The sequence below is a fragment of the Pseudophryne corroboree genome, chromosome 2 (assembly GCF_028390025.1).
Source record: "Pseudophryne corroboree isolate aPseCor3 chromosome 2, aPseCor3.hap2, whole genome shotgun sequence".
NCBI lineage: Eukaryota > Metazoa > Chordata > Amphibia > Anura > Myobatrachidae > Pseudophryne > Pseudophryne corroboree.
In genome coordinates this window covers 853,877,186-853,892,605 of record NC_086445.1, presented here as the reverse complement: position 1 = coordinate 853,892,605, position 15,420 = coordinate 853,877,186, and the positions used below count along the sequence as shown (strand labels likewise).

Here is a 15,420-nt window from a genome sequence, read left to right as displayed (position 1 = left end):
GGCGCCCTGGGCAGCAATAAGATAACCTTTTGGCAATATATACACATAATACAGTCTGTGACTGTATATGTGTAAAACCCCCGCCAATTTTAGTCAGAAACAGGACAGAAGCCCGCCGCTGAGGGGGCCGGGCCTTCTTCCTCAGCACACCAGCGCCATTTTCTCTTCACAGCTCCGCTGGAAGGAAGCTACCCAGGCTCTCCCCGGCAGTATCCTGGTACACAAAGGGTGAAAAGAGAGGGGGGGGGGGGGGGGGGCACATGAATTTAGGCGCAAAATTTGTATATACAGCAGCTACTGGGTAAACACTGAGTTGTAGTGTAATCCCTGGGTTATATAGCGCTGGGGTGTGTGCTGGCATACTCTCTCTCTGTCTCTCCAAAGGGCCTTGTGGGGGAACTGTCCTCAAATAGAGCATCCCCTGTGTGTGTGTGGTGTGTCGGTACGCGTGTGTCGACATGTCTGAGGTAAAAGGCTCCTCTAAGGAGGTGATAGAGCGGATATGTGTGTGAGAGGGTGTCTCCGTCGACAACGCCGACACCTGTTTGGATATGTGTAAGTGCTAAGGTGAATTTATTGCACAAAAGGTTAGGGAACAGACTGGAAATCTACCCATGTCTGTCCCTATGTCACAGAGACTTTCAGAGTCTATCCAATGCTCACTATCCATAATAACAAACACTGGTATCGACATGGAGTTTAACTCCACTGTCGACTACGATAATGCAAAGTTACAGCCAAGATGGCTAGAAGGTATTCAATATATGATTATTGAAATAAAAGATGATTTGCATATCACTGATGACTCATCTGTCCCTGACACGAGAGTACACATGTTTAAGGGGAAGAATGCTGAGGTAAATTTCCCTCCTCTCATGAGGAAAAAGAGCGGGAATCTCCAGACAAGAGACGCAGCTTCCCACAAGAGAATTCTCAGGCTGTATCCTTTCCCCACTAGGGCCAGGATATGTTGAGAATCTTCCCCTGGGGTGTCCTGTTTGCACAGACGGTAGCACTTGCTATTCTCAGGGATCCTGCAGATAGCGTGCACATTATAGTATTCTACCCAGACCGGCGATTGTGTCGGCATGGGTTTATAGCGCTGTGCCAGCGTGGACAGGTACCTTATCAGCAGAGATGAGACCCTAGTATGCAATATAAATATATTAAAGATGCTGTCTTAAGTGATAGATATATAGTTATAAAGCATGCCCAAAGAGACATGAGTATACTGGGTCCTAGACTCAAAGCTATGTCGATCTCTGCTTGACGTGTCCTGTAGAATATGCATTGGACAGATGATGCCGACTTAAGAGGCATATGGAAGGCTGAGGATTGTGTGGAGAAGGGTTCTCGGGCCTGGTCTCCACAGCTATAGCTGGTAATTCTGCTGGTTTGCCTTATATTCCTGCACAGCCTAAGAAAGCACAACATTATTAAATGCAGCCTTTCGTATAAAGAAACAAGAAAGTCTGAGGTGCGTCCTTTCTTGTCAGAGCCGGGCAGCTAGTTCCCAGGAACAGAAGTCCTCCCCGGCCCCTACAAAAATCCACCAATGTCGCTGGGGCTCCACAGGCGGAGCTAGGCCCGGTGGGGACACGCCTTCGTAAGTTCAGCCACAAGTGGGTTGCACTTGAGAAAGCTGCCAGTTGGTTGCAGCGAAACGCGTCAGGTGATACCAGGGACCCCTGCCAGAAGTGACTCTAAGGAGGACCGAACCATTCCCCAAAGTTTCGTCCAGACGATCCGCTTAATTCTCAGACTCCATATGGCAAATACCGCATAAAGGACTGCACTAACCGTAACGCATGAGGAGCTCTCTACTACAGATTCCGGAGCACAATACCCTCTAACGGTAACTAGTCCATTCATTGGACCCTGCCTAAAATTCTGAGACTATTACATAAACTGGACTGTAATGACATAGGGGAAATACATCAGGAACGGTCACTGCATATATCTCCACAAAGTCTTGTTTCAACACCTGGCGAATTGGGTAGTCCCTTAGGATGTATTTGTCACATTCTAGCAATTGTATTACTTAATACTCGATACATGTGCATATTTTATCAATATTACTCTTATATATCTATTGTGCAATTTTTAGGAATAAATTTGTTTTATTTATTATACCATTAGTGCTGTATTCATCAAACCCAGCGCAGTCACAATATCCCCCCCTTTTTTCTGCTGTGTAACACAACGGGAGTGACTCTCCCCTCTCTTTGTGACTGCAGCTCGACAAAGCATCTCACACCCAAAGCGCCCAACTACCTTCGGGTATAACTCTTTCTTCACACGTACAAGTGGGTTCACTCCCTGTTCGATCCCTGGGCAATAGATATTGTGTCTCAGGGATACAAGCTGGACTGTGAGAAGATGCCCCCTCACCGACGGCCCTGCGGGCTTCCCCCCAAGAGAGAGAGCCAGTGTTAACTGCAATTCACAAATTGTATCTTTAACAGGTGGTGGTCAAGGTCCCCTCCTTCAACAAGAGGGTGTTATTATTAGACCATGTTGTAATCCCGAAACCAGACGGTTCAGTCAGACCCATATTGAATTAAAAATCCCTGAACATATACCTGAGAAGGTTCAAGTTCAAGATGGAATCGCTAAGAGCGGTCAGTGCAAGCCTAAAAAGGGGGAGACTTTATTGTGAATCGGGACATAAGGGATGCATACCTTCAGGTCCCCATTTCTCCACCTCATTAGGCGTACCTCAGAATTGCGGTACGGGATTGTCATTACCAATTTCAGATGTTGCCGTTTGGTCTCTCCACGGCCCCGAGAATATTCACCATGGTAATGGCGGATATGATTGTGCTCCTGCGGAAGCAAGGTGTCACTTTTATCACGTACTTGGACGATCTCCTCATAAAAGCGAGATCAAGAGAGCAGTTGCTGAACAGCGTATCACTTTCTCTGGAAGTGTAACGGCAACACGGCTGGAGTCTATATATTCCAAAGTCGCAGTTGGTTCCTACAGCTTATCTGCCTCTCCTAGGCACGATCCTAGACACAGACCAGAAAAGGGTTTATCTCCCGATAGAGAGAGCTCAGGAGCTCATGACACTGGTCAGGAATCTATTAAAACCAAAACAGGTGTCAGTGCATCACTGCACTCGAGTCCTGGGAAGGATGGTGACATCATACGAGGCCATCCCCTTAGGCAGTTTCCATGCGAGGACCTTCCAATGGGACTTACTGGACAAGTGGTCCGGATCACCTCTTCAGAGGCATCGGTTAATCACCCTATCCCCCAGGGCCAGGGTGTCTCTCCTGTGGTGGCTGCAGAGTGCTCACCTTCTCGAGGGCCGCAGATTCGGCATTCAGGACTGGATCCTGGTGACCACGGATGCAAGCCTCCAAGGGTGGGGGGCAGTTACACAGGGAAGAAATTTCCAAGGTCTGTGGTCAAGTCAACTGACTTGCCTTCACATCAATATCCTGGAACTAAGGGCCATATACAAAGCCCTAAGTCAAGCGGAGATCCTGCTTCGCGACCAACCGGTTCTGATCCAGTCAGACCGCAGGGGTTCATGTAAACCGCCAAGGCGGAACAAGGAGCAGGGTGGCGAGGGTAGAAGCCACCAGAATTCTTCGCTGGGCGGAGAATCAAGTAAGCGCACTGTCAGCAGTGTTCGTTCCGGGAGTGGACATCTGGGAAGCAGACTTCCTCAGCAGGCACGACCTCCACCCGGAAAAGTGGGGACTTCATCAGGAAGTCTTCACGCAGTTTGCAAATTGATGGGAACTGCCTAAGGTGGACTAGATGGCGTCCCACCTCAATAAAAAGCTAAAAAAGGTTTTACGCCGGGTCAAGGGACCCTCAGGTGATAGCTGTGGTCGCACTAGTAACACCGTGGATGTTCCAGTCGGCCTCTGTATTCCCTCCTCTTCGTCTCATACACAAGGGCTGAGAATTGTAATAAAAGGAGGAGTGAAAACAATATTCTTTGCTCCGAATAGGCCAAGAAGGACTGGAGCTGCAGGAAATGCTCACAGAGGACTCAGGGCTTCTGCCTCTCAGACAGGACATGTTGCAACAGGGGCCCTGTCTGTTCCAAAATTTACCGCGGCTGCATTTGACGGCATGGCGGTTGAACGCCGGATCCTAGCGGAAAAGGGCATTCCGGATGCAGTTATTCCTACGCTGATAAAGGCTAGGAAAGACGTGACAGCAAGACTTTTTCACTGTATATGGCGAAAATAGGTTGCTTGGTGTGAGGCCGGGAAGGCCCTACAGAGGAATTCCAGCGGGGTCGATTCCTGCACTTCCTACAGTCAGGAGTGGCTATGGGCCTAAAATTAGGATCCATAAAGGTCAAGATTTCGGCCCTATACATTTTCTCTAATAAATGAACTGGCTTCACTGCCTGAAGTTCAGACATTGTTCCGGGGGTGCTGCATATTCAGCCTCCTTTTGTGCCATCGGTGGCACCTTGGGATCTTAACGTTGTGTTGGATTTCCTGAAATCCCACTGGTTTGAGCCACTTAAGACCATGGAGCTAAAATATCTCACGTGGAAAGTGGTCATGCTATTGGCCTTAGCTTCGGCTAGGCGTGTGTCAGTATTGGCGGTTTTGTCATGTAAAACCCTTATCTGATCTTCCATATGGACAGGGCAGAATTGAGGACTCGTCCCCAATTTCTTCCTAGGGTGGTATCATCGTTTCATTTGAACCAGCCTATTGTGGTGCCTGCGGCTACTAGGGACTTGGAGGATTCCAAGTTGCTGGACGTAGTCCGGGCTTTGAAAATTTATGTTTCCAGAACGGCGGGAGTCAGAAAGTCTCACTCGCTGTTTATTCTGTATGCAGCCAACAAGGTTGGTGCTCCTGCTTCGAAGCAGACTATTGTTCGCTGGATCTATAGCACGATTCAGCTGGTTCACTCTGCGGCTGGATTGCCGCATCCAAAATGGTGAAAGCCCATTCCACAAGGAAGGTGGGCTCTTCTTGGGCGGCTACCCGAGGGGTCTCGGCTTTACAGCTTTGCCGAGCTGCTACTTGGTCGGGGTCAAACAAGTTTGCTAAGTTCTACAAGTTTGATACCCTGGCTGAGGAGGACCTTGAGTTTGCTCATGCGGTGCTGCAGAGTCATCCGCACTCTCCCGCCCGTTTGGGAGCTTTGGTATAATCCCCATGGTCCTTACAGAGTTCCTAGCATCCACTAGGACGTCAGAGAAAATAAGAAATTACTCACCGGTAATTCTATTTCTCGTAGTCCGTAGTGGATGTTGGGCGCCCGTCCCAAGTGCGGACTCTCTGCAATACATGTATATAGTTATTGCTTAACTAAAGGGTTATTGTTATGAGCCATCTATTACTGAGGCTCAGTTGTTGTTCATACTGTTAACTGGGTATGGTTATCACAAGTTGTACGGTGTGATTGGTGTGGCTGGTATGAGTCTTACCCTGGATTCCAAATCCTTTCCTTGTTGTGTCAGCTCTTCCGGGCACAGTTTCCTTAACTGAGGTCTGGAGGAGGGGCATAGAGGGAGGAGCCAGTGCACACCAGATAGTACCTAATCTTTCTTTTGGAGTGCCCAGTCTCCTGCGGAGCCCGTCTATTCCCCATGGTCCTTACGGAGTTCCCAGCATCCACTACGGACTACGAGAAATAGAATTACCGGTGAGTAAATTCTTATTTTTTTCATGCCGTCGGCTGGTGTTCTATTGAATGCCATGTTCTGCGGCACACTGGAGGTGTGAGCTGGTAAGATGCTCACCGTGGTTTAACAATAAATTCTTTCCTCGAAATGTCCGTCTCCCTGGGCACAGTTACTTAAACTGGAGTCTGGAGGAGGGGCATAGAGGGAGGTGCCAGTTCACACCCATTCAAAGTATTAAAGTGCCCATGTCTCCAGCGGATCCCGTCTATACCCCATGGTTCTTGAAGCGTCCCCATCATCCTCTACGGACTAAGAGAAAAGGATTTACCGGTAGGTATTAAAATCCTATTTTTCTTACTCTACAGAAATAACTTTGCTACTCTGTTAAGCATGATTTAGTGGAAACATGGGCCCTCATTCCGAGTTGTTCGCTCGGTATTTTTCATCGCATCGCAGTGAAAATCCGCTTAGTACGCATGCGCAATGTTCGCACTGCGACTGCGCCAAGTAACTTTACTATGAAGATAGTATTTTTACTCACGGCTTTTTCTTCGCTCCGGCGATCGTAATGTGATTGACAGGAAATGGGTGTTACTGGGCGGAAACACGGCGTTTCAGGGGCGTGTGGCTGAAAACGCTACCGTTTCCGGAAAAAACGCAGGAGTGGCCGGGGAAACGGTGGGAGTGCCTGGGCGAACGCTGGGTGTGTTTGTGACGTCAACCAGGAACGACAAGCACTGAACTGATCGCACAGGCAGAGTAAGTCTGGAGCTACTCTGAAACTGCTAAGTAGTTAGTAATCGCAATATTGCGAATACATCGGTCGCAATTTTAAGAAGCTAAGATTCACTCCCAGTAGGCGGCGGCTTAGCGTGTGTAACTCTGCTAAATTCGCCTTGCGACCGATCAACTCGGAATGAGGGCCATTGTTTTGAAGCTGTAACCAGCAACACTGTGATAGATCCAGTTTATGCAGTGGTATCCATTTGTCTTGTTAAATTGCATTCCCTTCAAGGGACCTCTATGACACTTATCTTACCTACAATTTCGGGACTCTCATTGGTGGTCCAATAAATTCCTTCACCTATGGTAGTTTCTCAGCTGGTAGGCTCACATTTATTGCCTAACACCAAAAGCAGATCCAACCTGCACATCTCTTAAAAACCTACTCTTCATGAACTCTCATCAATGATTCAGGAGACAGATTTTCTGTAATATCAGTGACCTACTGTACTACCATACCATACTGCATATGTCCAATCTCGTCCGTTCTTGGAAGCTATACAGTATAGGGCCGAGCCAGTACCTGGTAGGAGACCACCAGGGAATAACCGATGTAGTAGGTCAGAGCTATTGGAACACTCAAGTCTAACGTTGACAGCAGATTCATCTATATCTCTTTTGTTCCTTAAACCACTCTCTGGCAATAAGCAATAGGATATTCGGCTTTTTACTAAGTGACTTAGGTTTAATTCTTTACCAGTTTGCCTTAAATATCTTAATGTTTTATCTATTGATACAGTAATTTGCTTATTCCTTAACAATGGTGTGCTGAACCGAGTCCAATTTAGAACCTGTCTTTTATGTTCTTTTCCCGCTGCATACTACCCGATTTAAAGGAGTTATATTGTGAATTATCTAATATTTGATAAAAAAATTATTTTATTATCTGCTGCCCAAATTATTTTTTCTGCTGCGGGGTACACTGGGCTCCACAAGGATTGGACAATGGAGTGTAGAGTAGGATCTTGATCCGAGGCACCAACAGGCTCAAACCTTTGACTGTTCCCAGAATGCACAGCGCCGCCTCCTATATCACCCCCGCCTCCCAGCACAGGAGCTCAGTTTTGTAAGTTGGTGCTGCAGTATGCAGGCACTTAACAGAGGGGCTGCTCCAAGCAGCCCTAAGAAAAGCTTTTTATGAGGTAAAAAGTGAAGACTTCAAGGGCAGCAGCGGTGGTAAATGTCTTGTGACATTCACTGCTGCAGCTCCAGCTCTCCCCAGCGGCGCTGTATACTCCCGAGCCCTGGTTGCCGGGTACCTACAGTGGAGGCTCCGGTTTTCTTCACGTTAGACACACACAGCTGGGGCTCTCCAGGATCGCGTGGCCGCACTTCGGGAGGTGGCAAGTGGGTCCTGCTTGCGGGACCCGGTCTTTATCGCGATCCGGCGTGGTCAGTGGGAGGCGGGCCGCGCGCTGGCGGTGGACACTGTGGCAGTACAGGCGATCCCACTAGATCACCAGGGCATGGGTGCAGGTCAGGTTTTCTCTCTAAACCAATTCTTATATCGCCCACAGTACCCGGTGGTTTTGCCAGCAGAGGGGATAAGGCTTAGACCTGAAGCCCCTCCCCCAGCCCCAGAGCGCCATTTCTAGCAAGTGTTCCCGCCCTGGAGCTGCATATCTGTCTTTTCCTCACTCCCTGTCAGTGTCTGCGGTGCCATTATCCCTCAGCTCACTGTTCCTGGGACTGCTTGGGCAAATCCTCCTATGTAAAGCCGCCCGGTTGTCAGCGCTGTGCCTTTACATGACACTTCAGTATTCTACCTGCCTTTTTAGACAGTGATAGTTAAGAAAGAGTGCACTTAGTCAGGGTTTTATAGTACAATTACCCTGTGATATACATCCAGTTCTTACTGTGTACTGTTATATCTATTGTTATATAGCTGTGTAAGCTAGTCCAGTGCAGTATTATTGTCAGTAATAACCTCTGCATTGTACAAACTGTGACTATTTGTGTGTGCATTTGACAGCTGAGTGGTGTGCATTTTGTGTCTTTCACTCAACCTGCTATCCCTATATTCCATAATCTGAGGGGGCTTGGTGCGTCAGGTGTTATCTAATATAAGATTTTCACAAAGTTATAATACGTATTTTTCTCTGTGATTTAGTCACCATATCTCTCCTTTATCTCTGCTAGTGCTGACTACACTGCGCAGGGGTTTGGGTTCAGAGGTATAGTGCTGCTGATAATTGTACTGTGTTACCTCATACTGCAAGTTATATCATGTCTGCTTCTGAGGGTAACGGTTCTGGGGCTGAACACACTGCCGGTGTTGCTGACGCCACGGGGCCATATGAGGGTCATATAGCAGCTGTGGGCTCTGGTTCTGGGGGCTCCTTGCCCTCCAGTGGGACTGTGGCAACGGAGGCACATACTGACCCACCGTGGGCCGCTTTTTCCACACTTCTGCATACGCTAGTTCATAAACTAACTCCCGCTATGGGACCCCCAATGCCGGTACAACCGTATGTGGTCCCTGCAGCTAACCAGACGTGGGCGGACGATTTATCTGTTCAATTAAAGAAGTTGAACCAGTCCTTGACTACTAAAAAGTCTGACCAACGCTCGCCTAAGTCCAAGAGGTCCTCTAAGCGAGCACTTATCTCCTCACAATCCACTGCTGTCACTGACACCTCGTCTGGTGAAGACGGCACATTTACTGACCCATCAGATACGGCTGATGGGGAGGGTAGTTCACATGTGGATGTTCCTGATCTTTTGGAAGCTGTTAAGTTAATTCTGCAGATTACGGATGATCCCGAGCCATCCGTCCCTCCTAAGAAACCAGATATGTTCAAGCGTCAGAAGGTGGTTAAGCAAGTTTTACCTCACTCTGACCACCTAGTCGATATACATCAGGAACCCTGGGAAAACCCGGGAACGAAGTTTGTACCTCAAAAGAAGATGCTGGCTCGCTATCCCCTCGCTCCAGAGCTGTCTAAAAATTGGGAAACGCCTCCTCCAGTAGACTCACATGTGGCTAGGATGGTGGTTTCCTCAGCTCTACCTGTCACTACCGTCACGTCTCTAAAAGAGCCTATGGATAAACGTGTGGAGGGTTGTCTGAAAGCGATTTACATCCTCACGGGTGCTGCACAAAGGCCCACTATTGCAGCTACATGGGCTGCAGAGGCTATTGAAGCATGGGCCTTGGAGTTAGAAGCTGAAATCTCTTCTGACCATGCTAGACAATGCTTGTCATATATTGTCACAGCTTCTCGATATATTAAAGAGGCGGCTTCTGATGCCGGTATCCTAGCAGCCAAGGCCTCTTCTACGTCAGTCCTGGCTCGCCGGATATTGTGGCTGAGATCCTGGTCTGTGGATCTAGACTCTAGAAAAACCCTGGAGGTACTCCCTTTCAAGGGAGATATTCTGTTTGGGGAGGACTTAAATAAGATTGTGGCTGACTTGGCTACTGCCAAAACTGCCTGTCTGCCTAATACTGCTCCTTCTGTGTCGAAGGCTAAAGGTACGTCCTTTCGCCCATTTCGTCCTTCAGGTAAAGCAAAAGGTCAGGCATACTATAAGCAGGCCCGCACTTCCAAACCTGGTAAGCCGAAGCCCAAAAGAGCCTGGGCTGCCCGTCAGCCAGCTGCCAAGACCGATAAGCCTGCCGCATGTCGGGGCGGGCCTCCCCTTGGGGGATCCCAGGGTGGGGGGCCGGCTTCTAGGGTATACCCAGGAATGGTTGAAGACCACTTCAGATGCCTAGGTACGGGAAGTCGTCACTCGAGGTTACGCCATAGCCTTCAAATACCGACTCCCTCATCGATTTTGCCAGACAGACGTCCCTTTGGACCAGACAAAGGCAAAAACTCTACACTCGGTGGTACAGACCCTCCTGGATACAGGAGTCGTAGTACAGGTGCCTCTTGCTCAGAGGGGCCAGGGGTACTATTCTCCACTGTTTCTAGTCCCGAAACCGAATGGGTCCTCCCGGCCCATTCTCAACCTCAAGGCATTGAACGGGTTTGTGAATGTTTCCAAGTTCCGTATGGAAACCCTTCGCTCTATAGTTCTGGCCTTGGAACCTGGGGACTACATGGTCTCCCTGGACATACAGGATGCTTACCTGCATATTCCTATAGCAGTGTCACATCAACAATACTGGAGGTTTGCTATTGGCAACCTACATTACCAGTTTCGGGCGTTACCTTTTGGTTTAACAACGGCTCCGCGAGTCTTCACCAAAGTTATGGCGGTGATGACGGTGGTACTCCGCCGTCAAGGGGTCAGGATACTGCCGTATCTGGACGACTTGTTAATCCTGGCAAATTCCCCAGATCTTTTCCTGCGTCATCTGGATATGACGGTCCGGCTTCTACAAGCCCATGGGTGGCTCATCAACTGGAAGAAATCCTCCCTGGTCCCTGCTCAGAACATGGTGCACCTGGGAGCGTTGTTGGACACTCACAACCGGAGGTTGTTCTTGTCTCAGGAAAAAGTCCTGAAGATTCAGGACAGGATTCGTTGCTTCCTTTCTCGTCCGCAAGTGTCGATACATTCGGCAATGCAGGTGCTAGGCTTAATGGTATCAGCATTCGATATGGTGGAGTATGCTCAATTCCATTCCCGTCCCCTCCAGAGGCTGATTCTAGCCAAGTGGGATGGCCTGCCTCACCGGATCAGATCTCAAATGATCTTCTTGACTCCGGATGTCCGTCTGTCGCTACACTGGTGGCTCCGGGACCAACAATTGTGCAGGGGTCGTCCCTTCTAGATATCCAACTGGGTCCTGTTGACAACAGATGCCAGTCTAAGAGGTTGGGGCGCGGTGCTGGAGCAACACTCCCTTCAGGGTCGGTGGACCAAGGAGGAATCTCTCCTCTCGATCAACATTCTGGAATTGCGGGCGGTCTTCAATGCGTTGAACCTGGCCCAGCATTTAATTCAGAACCGTCCTGTTCAAGTACAGTCGGACAACGCCACCACAGTGGCTTACATAAATCATCAAGGCGGCACTCAAAGCCGTTTGGCAATGAAGGAAGTCTCACGGATTTTACGTTGGGCGGAACGCCATCTACCGGCCATATCGGCAATATTCATTCCGGGAGTCCTGAATTGGGAAGCAGACTTTCTCAGTCGTCAGGACGTGCATGCTGGCGAGTGGGACCTCCATCCAGAAGTGTTTCAACTCCTCGTGGAAAAGTGGGGTCTTCCAGACGTGGATCTGATGGCGTCTCGACACAATCACAAGGTTCCGGAGCAAGGACAAGGGATCCTCAAGCAGCATTCGTGGATGCACTGGCGGTGCCGTGGAGGTTTCGGCTGCCGTATGTGTTCCCTCCGGTGTCACTCCTGCCCAGGGTAATTCGGAAGTTCAAGCAAGAAAAAGGAAATCTGCTTCTCATAGCTCCAGCGTGGCCCAGACGGCACTGGTTCTCAGACCTGCAGGGCCTATCGTCAGAGCGTCCAGTTCTACTTCCACAATGCCCAGACCTCCTCGTTCAGGGCCCCTGTGTCTACCAGGACCTAGCCCCGCTATCTTTGATGGCGAGGCTCTTGAAGCTTCCGTCTTGAGGGCTAAGGGGTTTTCTGAAGGGGTCATTAAAACTATGTTGCGGGCCCGGAAACCGGCTTCTGCTCGGATTTATCATAGGGTCTGGTATTCCTACTTTGTTTGGTGCGCATCTAACAATTATTACGCTTCCAAGTTTAGTACAGCCAAACTTTTGGCTTTTCTGCAGCAAGGCCTAGATTTAGGCCTGCGTCTGGCCTCCCTCAAGGTTCATATTTCTGCCTTGTTGGTGTGGTTTCAGAGAAAAATTGCGACTTTACCTGATGTTCATACTTTCACTCAGAGTGTGTTGCGTATCCAACCTCCCTATGTCCCGCCTGTGGCTCCTTGGCACTTGTCGGTGGTTTTGGAGGCGTTGCAGGAGCCTCCATTTGAACCTCTTGGTTCAGCTGACCTTAAGTGGCTTTCCCTTAAGGTGGTGTTCTTGCTGGCTATTGCCTCTGCTAGAAGAGTGTCGGATCTGGGTGCCTTGTCTTGTAGTTCCCCATATCTGATTTTTCACCGTGACCGGGCGGTTCTTAGGACTCGTCCCGGATATTTACCTAAGGTGGTTTCTTCATTCCACCTTAATCAGGAGATTGTGGTTCCGGCCTTTGTCTCTCCTGATTTGTCTCCCAAAGAGCGGTCTTTGAATGTGGTACGGACTCTCCGTATCTATGTGAAGATAACTGCTTCTATTCGAAAATCTGATTCTCTCTTTGTTTTGTTTGGATTTCACAAACGTGGCTGGCCTTCTCACAAGCAAACTCTGGCCAGATGGATTAGAATGGTGATTGCACATGCTTATCTGAAGGCTGGTCTCTCTGCTCCTGATCACATTAAGGCCCATTCTACTCGGTCTGTTGGACCTTCTTGGGCGGCCCAACGTGGTGCGACCCTTGATCAATTGTGCAAGGCGGCTACGTGGTCCTCAGGGAACACGTTCATAAGGTTCTATGCCTTCGATACTGCCGCTTCCCAGGATGCTTCCTTTGGAAGCTGGGTTCTTGTGCCCGCTACAGTGCGTCCCCTCCCATAAGGAACTGCTTTAGGACATCCCCATTGTCCAATCCTTGTTGAGCCCAGTGTACCCCGCAGCAGAAAATTAGTTTTATGGTAAGAACTTACCTTTGTTAAAACTCTTTCTGCGAGGTACACTGGGCTCCACAAGGCGCCCACCCTGACGCACTTAGCTTCTTTGGGTTGGTATGGCATTAGCCGCTGACACTTCTCCTGTCGTGAGAGTGTGGTGTATGTGGCTACTAACCGTTGTCGTCTCTTTTCCTGCTACTGCATTGGGCTGGTTAACTGAAAACTGAGCTCCTGTGCTGGGAGGTGGGGTGATATAGGAGGCGGCGCTGTGCATTCTTGGAACAGTCAAAGCTTTGAGCCTGTTGGTGCCTCGGATCAAGATCCTACTCTACACCCCATTGTCCAATCCTTGTGGAGCCCAGTGTACCTCACAGAAAGAGTTTTAACAAAGGTAAGTTCTTACCATAAAACTCGTTATTATCTGCTGCCCAATCACACTGATCCTTTATGTCTATGTTTGTATAAGGAGACTATTTTTCAGTATAATCCAATAAAAGTTATGTTTTAATCTTAAAATCATATTCTCATAATTCTATTTTGTTTTGAAAAGTGCGACAAAAAAGAAGTCCGCTTTCTTCTCCTTTGAATATACTTAACTGATATTTATTGACTTTATGGTGCACCGCCAGCCGGTGGAATACTGGCATAGTCATATTATCATAAGAATGCTGGTCTTTGATTTATCTCAACTGTGAACACGTCTGACCAGTGCGGAGTCGCACCTTATTTTACAGAATTAGCCCAATTGTCTGATGATTAGCAGACAATAACTACTAGGTGGTCACATGATTTTAAATCGAGTACCCGTCTTTGAAACAATGGTGTTGCCTTGTGTGTTTAGGTTGGTATGGGTCAGATAAAACACAATGGGGCAGATGTATTAACCTGGAGAAGGCATAAGGAAGTGATAAACCAGTGATATGTGCAAGGTGATAAAGGCCCCAGCCAGTCATCTCCAATATGTAAATTAACAGTTAGGATCTGATTGGCTGGTGCCTTTATCACCTTGCACATATCACTGGTTTATCACTTCCTTATGCCTTCTCCAGGTTAATACATCTGCCCACTTTTGATTTCTGCCCAGCAGGGGAGACGCAGCTGACCCCATGTAGCCACAAATTGCAAGTCTATGAAGAGGGCCGGGCCAACATAAAGTGTTTCTCACACAATTGTGTCATATTGGTATTGCTCCTCATCCAGACCCACACTATGCCTCCCCATCCCGCCCACTTCACCTTGAGGTGGTCAGGATGCAGGAGAGCCATCTACTCTTCTGGATGTCCAGGAAACTCCCCTAAAATTCTAGAGTCTTCTGGTTATTCAAAGGTAAGTACGCCCCCATTTTGTAAAGCGGACCCGGTCGTCGCTCAGCTCTGCCCCACAAGCGTTGTAAGATGTCAATCATGCTGCAGCTATGGAGGCCTGTGAGCGATAACATAGGACCCGCTCTGCACATGTCACCTCACCGACTATGTTACTATGTTACAGTTCTTGGGGGTCAGGTATTTTTATTTATATTTTACTGCCCTGATCATTGTGGTGGTGAGTGGGACTCCACAGTCTTAAGGATGATCCTCACTCGTCCTCAGCAGTGTAGGGGTTAAACAACACGTATTTCTCCAACAATAACTGCATACCTACCAACAGTCTGAGTTGGACTAATGGGATAATAAAAACTACTGTAAAGCCCTGATTTGCTAGCATAATCTGCCTAATCCATATAACCTCTGGGCAGAATATGCCCATTTTGGAAAAACATACGGCTTTTCCAGTAGTACGTGCAGGAAGTATTTAGTATTAAAAGTGATTGATTCACTCATTTGATAACAAAGTTAATTTCAAATATTTTTGTTTTTTTTTCACCAGAGCAAACTCTGACTAGAGGGATGGCCTACCAGGAACAGAATCATGCGGAAAAATCCCAACTTCACAAATACAGAGCCATACTTTGCCATGTGGTGCACAGACCTTATATGACACTGGTTACTGCGTTATAGCCCCACGAGCATGGAGACAAGAGATACAAAAACTGGTGTTTTGATTGTTGTTCAGTTTACATAAAGAAAATGTTTAAAACTGCTGCATACATGATTTGTACCGTTATCTTCAAGCCAAGATTAAAGACAGACAGTTGATAAGAAGGGATGCAAAAGGTGATGATTTCAGGGACGTTAGGAGACTTTTGGTGCTCCATTTCTTGAGGTGGTGGCTTGTACACAGTCCATGGGGGCGTCAGCGACGGTTCCATAGCTGCAGCTGCGTCAGCGTTGATGCCAGAGAGCGCGGAGGGCAGGTTGGCCTACAGTTACAACCCACAGAGGCGCATGTCCCAGGATGACAGCGGGAGGGAAGCACTAGCATGGGATATGCGGTTGCAGCTGCGTCAGCTGTAATACCAAAGAGCAGGAAGACTGGCCACCTGACAGT

At 48.4% G+C, this 15,420-nt stretch overlaps 1 protein-coding gene across 2 annotated transcripts in view; it reads left to right on the top strand.

The window, feature by feature from the left end:
- CTPS2 (CTP synthase 2) overlaps positions 1-15,071 on the top strand; it is an 848,459-nt gene extending 833,388 nt beyond the window's left edge. For both annotated transcript variants that reach the window (XM_063955808.1, XM_063955806.1), the window contains one exon: positions 14,860-15,071. The gene's annotated coding sequence lies outside the window, so the exon portion shown is untranslated. The remainder of the gene's footprint in view (positions 1-14,859) is intronic.
- The last annotated feature ends 349 nt before the right edge of the window (positions 15,072-15,420 follow it).